The sequence below is a fragment of the Anas platyrhynchos genome, chromosome 1 (genome assembly GCF_047663525.1).
Source record: "Anas platyrhynchos isolate ZD024472 breed Pekin duck chromosome 1, IASCAAS_PekinDuck_T2T, whole genome shotgun sequence".
NCBI classification, from domain to species: Eukaryota; Metazoa; Chordata; class Aves; order Anseriformes; family Anatidae; genus Anas; species Anas platyrhynchos.
The window spans coordinates 98,065,415-98,071,821 of NC_092587.1; positions in this window are offsets into that span (position 1 = coordinate 98,065,415).

A 6,407-nucleotide genomic window follows, 5' to 3' on the forward strand; every position below is an offset into this window, starting at 1 on the left:
TTCTGTAGTGCAAAAGCAAAGACCAGCAGCTGCCAGCAGGAAAGGGATATTTGCTTTCTAACTCCTCTCACCTGTGTGGGTGAAGGAAGCTGGCAAAACCAGATATCTCTCTGTTCCCCTTTTAAATTTGGGCTGAGGAAGATGCTTCCTTTATAACATGTGACTCTGAGAATATCTTTTCAAAGGATAGCAACACCTTTCTTTCTCAATGTGAATGCCTGTAAGGGCCACAGTTTAGATCTTCAAGGGCCACACGCTGTGGGCAATTAAAAGGTGCTGATAAACATGAAGGTGATCTTTTATCACAGGCATCTCTCTTCACAAGCTGTGGTAAGTGTATCCTTCTTAGTGTATGATAAACATGCTAAGCTGCCGATTACAATTTTTAAAGGCAAACCCTGTGACAGAAAGCCATACTGCTGATCTTATTTTGTAAAGATGCTGCATGCTGTATGTTCCTGAACTTCTGTCTGTGCCTATCTTCTTATAGTGTAGAGATAGAAAATTATTTGTTACAGTATTTGTAGCCAATTTAATTTAAGATGAAAAATCAGTGAGTAGGAGGAGAGGGTGGAGGGGGGGGGCAGGACCTGCTCCATTTACAGCTCTTAAAAATAGCATCCGAAGCCAGAAACTCATACAAAACTGAACTAGCCATCATCCACACGCAATGCATTTCCAAACAGAGGATATCTACAGTACTTCCCAATTATGTTCAGTTCACTGCAGCAGGTGACCCCAATTTCTTTGAAAAATCTTTATAACAGTTCTTTTCAGAAAACCTGCATGGGGTGCTGAGAATAAAAGTCAAGGCCATAGAGTTTCACTTATTTGGGCTTCCTTCAAATAAAAGTGTGAGTATTACATGACCAGGGAGAGAGTTGGAGGACAAAGATGTGACACCTGCAAGCTGGCATTAAAAGTCGATGGCAAGACAAGTTGAAGATTATCAAAATGAAATTTTGAGACGTCTGTAGTGTTCACCACCCGGAAGGCCTACACTATGCCTTTATTTCTTTCTCTGATTGCTTACATACACCCTGTGACTGTTGTGTGTTGGCCCAGCTCCTGGTGGATCTCATGCTGCCCCGGGGGACCCAGCAGCAGTGAGGTTGACGTGGGTGGCTGCTGCACATGAGGGCACATCCTGGTCCCTGGTCTGACACTGCAGCTCTGGTGCAGCAGGGAGGCCCACTGTTGCCCATACAGCTGGTGGCCATACAGCTATTATGAATATTTGGCTTCTGCCTAGCAAGTCTATACTTGGTGTGTAATCTGGTAGGAGTGTACCTCCAACAGAGCTTTGTGGCATAGTCCTTGATGTGGGTGGAGCTGTAATGGTGAGGGATGGTGGGTAGTCTTGTGGGAATGTCCATGCTTGGCTGAGCACGTTTTTAGCTGTGCATCTAAGGCTGTGCTTGCTGTAGCTTCATTGATATTTTCAGAGTAACGCCACATACATCATGACTTGTTTTAGTTAATATTTATTTTAGTTGTGTTGGCTTGAAAAGTAAAACAAATGATGCAAAGTAACATGAAGGATGCAAATGAAATTTGCTGATGACACTGTGAGGAGGCACCAGCATAAAGAGGATCAGGCTATCATGGTGGAGAGAACTGCATGACCTCAGGGGAAAGAGTAATAGAAATGGAATTAAATTTTATAGCACAGAGCATAAATGGTCTTAGGCTTGGGGACTATTATCACTTTTTTGCTTTACACTGGGAGCTCATTAGCTAGGGATGACTGATGCTGAGAAGGATCTGGGTGTATTGGCCATGGGACAACTGAGAGCCACCAGTGCTGTGAAAAGGCAATGGCAATCCAAAAATGTCTCTGACAGGGTATTTTCAGTAGGAATGAGGGAGAGTTCATGCCATTTTACAAGGTACTGCTGAGACCTCATCTGCAATACTCTCTCCTATTTTAATCAGCCAGATCTAAGAAAGAAGAATTAAAATGGGAACAGTTTGCAATGAAAGGTTAGGAGGCATCTGAAAATGGAGAAAAGGCTAAAAATCACCATGCTGGAGGAAAGCATCAAACTGATTTGGAATTTGTCTGATTCATTACTACAGCTCTTTTTTTTAATTATTTTTTTTTTGTATGTATTGCTTTAGAAATGGACATTTAAATGCTAAATAAACAAAATACAATTTGTTTTACAACAGAGAATGTCTCCTCTATCAATTTGCAATAAAAAAAAGTGTGTAGCTTTGTGCTAAAATGGCCAATTTAAATTGGATTCAAAAGTTATAGTTCAGCCATCAGCTTGAAGTTTGTTGCAACATGGGCCTGAATATGTAAAATCATTTCCAGTGGTCCATAAATCACTTTATAGAATTTGGAAGTGTAAAAAGCAATGGCTCCTAAGCCAGCACAAGTTAATGAAAATGAAAAAATATAGTAATAGGAAAGAAAGGAAGGAAGGGAAGGGATGGAGAGGAGAGGAAAAGAAAGAAGAGGAGAATTAGGAAAAATTCTGTATTTTCACAGCAGTCTTAATTAATACTATTCTTATATGATCATGATTGTACTTCATCATCCTTGTTATGACACTATGCACTTTCTGGTTAACTTATCCTACTTTTGCTGCTTTCCACACAGATGCCATCTGCATAGCATGGCAGGCTCGTACTGTGTGACCTGAAGCTGGAACAGGACATCTTGGTCATAAACTTAAAACAAACTTCACAGTTATTTTTTCTTTTACTCTTAGTTCTGGGTCTCTCTGGAGGCTCTCACTCTCTGCAGCTAAGTGGTGGCAAGTTGTGGGGGGTTAGCAGTTTCCAAATCACTCCACAGCTGTCCTGTGGTCAGTATTGAACCTGGGTCACTCAAGACAGTGACATCCATCCTTGTCCTGATGACTCTTGGCTCCTACAGAGGAGGACATGCCTGGAGACATGTCAGTGAGTGATTGCAGCTTCAATTCCATTCCATTCAGGGGTCTGGAGGACCCTGAAGAATTGCTGTTGACTGACTGTTATTTCCTGAAATTTCTCTCCATTTTCCATGGATAGGTTGAGGAGGTATCTCTGAGAATGATTTCACTGGTTTTCTTCTCCACAATTTTTGAAAGAAAGACTGGATTTTATTTTTTTCCATAGAGATCCCATTCCTAATTCTGAAAACTGCTGCATTTCCTCATTTGGGGGATTGAGCTGTGTGTTTATAATAAGAAATGCAATAGATGTTAAATTCAAGAAAAAATTTTGTTTTCTTGGAAGCTGCTTGACTTCCCTGTCTTTGTCTTCTCTTTCAAGCCACAAGCCTTGAACATCAGTGACTGATCTTGTGAGATGCCTCACAGTTACCTGTTTTTTTCACTTAATGCCAATATACTCTGGTTTGGGAAATAAAATATTGTTTAAAGAAATTCCAGGGAATTTTAATGGAAAGGTTAAAATGATGAGTGAAAGTTCTGAAATACTGTTTTATTGGTCAGCAGGCTACTGTCCATGTAAATTACTCTGTGTCCTGCTCTCCTCTGCCCTTTTTCCTGAGGGACCCTCACAGACTCTCTCTTCTCACATAACCTGAAGTGTGTCTGGTGCTTGACTAAAATGTGAGTATTCTGGTTGTGTGACAGGTGCAAGTGTGAGCATGTATATGGAGTAGCTGTATACATTACAGTGTATAACTTAAGCATGCTTCCCTGTCTTGTTGCCTGTTCAGATGCTTACCCAGCATTACTGGATGTGTTTGGACTACCTGCATTTTCAACAGCTAATAGTTATGTCCTGTTCTGTAATGGAGGATGGGTGGGGATGGCCACACAATACCTCCATACCTCCCATACCTCCATACAGGGTGCAAGCCATGTATCAGTCAAGTTTGGACTCCACTGGCAAAAGTCAACAGTATGGTAGTTGGTTTGAAACAGAAGAAAAACTCTAGGCATTAGCTAGCTGATTCAAAGAGATATTTGCACTGAGCATCAGTATGCAGAAGTCTAGAAACCACCTGCTGCAACATTTTGTAAAATATGTTTTGAGACTAAAATGCCAAATGGTATACAGATGCTAATCAGCTAAAACCATCAATATCTGTTTTCTGAGCATGGATCAGAGAACAGTATCTTGGATACAGCACAAACCAACAGACAATATTATTGTAAAGCAGAGAAACTATCAGGTCATACTTTAATTCTTTTCAGTTGTCCAGGGAGTTTATTTAATCTCCACCACAAAGGGAGGATTCACAGATATATCTAGCTGAGGCAGAAGGGATGTTGTAAAGGCGTATTTAATGGCATGTTGTTAAGATTTTATCATGCCTGCATGTGAGCTTGAAATTATGGAATGTGCAACAATTCTTTTGCCACAGCAAAGATATTTTTTTTAACATAGTTTGCGATCTGTAATACATAATCTTTACTACAGATAGCATCCTGAAGATTACAGGTTTTATGTATTTCTTGGTCAATTTGAACTCCTATTTTATAGCCTGTGAAAATACCTATATGCACTTTTGTACGTCAGCCGAGGATATTTATAATGTGCTTTTTTTTGTTTGTTTGTTTTTGTGTGTGTGTGCGCATGTGTGTCCTATTGCTTCAGAAACATCAGGGACCTTTCTAAAAGGGTGCTAGTCTCAAGCATCCCTGTATTAAACAGTCTCTGATCATCTCCTGAAACATGTCTTCTCTCTATGGAAGTGTCAAGAGCTGATTAGGATTTAGAATGGTTTCATTGTCTCCTCCAGCTTTGTGAAGTTCAGACATCCTGGAACTGAGCTGTGAGAGTTTGCAAAGTTCAGCCTCAAACTGCAAAACTTGGCTATTGGTATAAAGATAAGTGAAGGTTCTTCTGGGGGATAGCATCAACTACTCAAAAGGCAGTTAGTTTTTATTATCAAGTTTTGTAAAATGTCCTTCAGGAATACCACTAGTTTCTTTGCAGTAAAAAATAAATAAATTTTTCTCAGTATTGAAAATTGAACCCTGTTTTGTGTAGATCTGCACACAAATAGGATTGTCTGGTGCAATTTAAAACTACTTGGAAGTATGATTTTTTGTTTGTTTTTGTTCTTTGTTATCCTGCTCCATAACTGAAGCTCATGGGCATTGCTGCACTAAAACTAAGCTAATAACAAGTGTAAAAACATCCTTGAAAAACCTGCTTCTGCAGCGTTGTATGTTGGCTCGACTATTTCTGCTTCCTTAAATAACTTTCAGTCCTGCTGTGATGCTAAGTAGAGGTTGTTGGTTTTCTTATTAGCTGTTTCAAATTCTTCTGTTATGACAGGCATAGTTTTACCATCTCCTTCATAGTGAAAATAGTGATAATTTGGTAGTAACAAAAAAGTACCAGGGTCACAAATAGTGTATCAATCATGCAGGTTGCCAGCAATTGATTTAGCTATGAGCTGTGAGTGAAACCTGATGTTCAAACACTTGTTATTGATCTGCCGTGGTTTCCCTTCTGATTAAATGTCAATCATGTCCTACTAAAGCTGGACAAATCCAGTGTGTCTTTGTTGTACTGCCTATTGCTCCTCATATGATATGTTGTCATCACTGTTCAGATTGAGACGTTCATCGCTGCACAATGTTCTCCTGACCCACTTCTGTTTTGCAAAAATACCCCTCCACTAACAACAAAGCAAAATAAAACCCACTAATGGCACAGGTGCATTGCACATCATTTTTCTTTTGGTTAAGCTAAGAAATGTAAGATATATAGTTTCCTCTGAATGAATGAGACATTTCAGGTCTTGATCTTTTCAGATCTTGATCTGCCTGAGAAACTTCCTCTGTGTTAAAAAAAACTTGTCCAGTCTGAGAGGACAGCTCATGTTTATAGGACTGAGGCCTTGGAGTGCATGGGTAACTTTCAGTGACAACAACTGTAGTTATTTATCTGAATCCTTCAGGACTTTAAAAGACAAATAGGAGTTTTGAGGTTTTCAAAGAGAATTTAGTGGAACAAGGAAAACAGGGTTAATATTATAGCATGGTTAATTATTTTGGGTACTGCTAAGTGATATATTTTGAATGAATTTCTTGTTTTCTTAGGGATTTTCCCTCAGAAATCCACAGTTTCAGACACTCATGCAAAAATAAAGGAATAGAATTTTAAAGCATGGTCTTTCAGGTGTGAGTCTGGTTCTGGCTGCTCACTTCACCATCATCCAAATTACGGCAGATGTAGCAAAAATCATCATTATGTAGGTTATGAGTTAACATTTTTTATTTCAAAAATTCTGATGGACAGACTTTGCTAGGTATTTGTTTGAGCTTGTCTGTTTGCATGTTTGTTTAGGCCTTTAACATAGCATTAAAAATAGGATGGGCAAGCTGTTGTCACTACTTCTCTCCCACATCAGTACAAATCCATTGCAAACATTTGCTAACTGTATTAATGGTAGCTAGGTAGCTCAAGGTAGCTAGGCCATTCACACA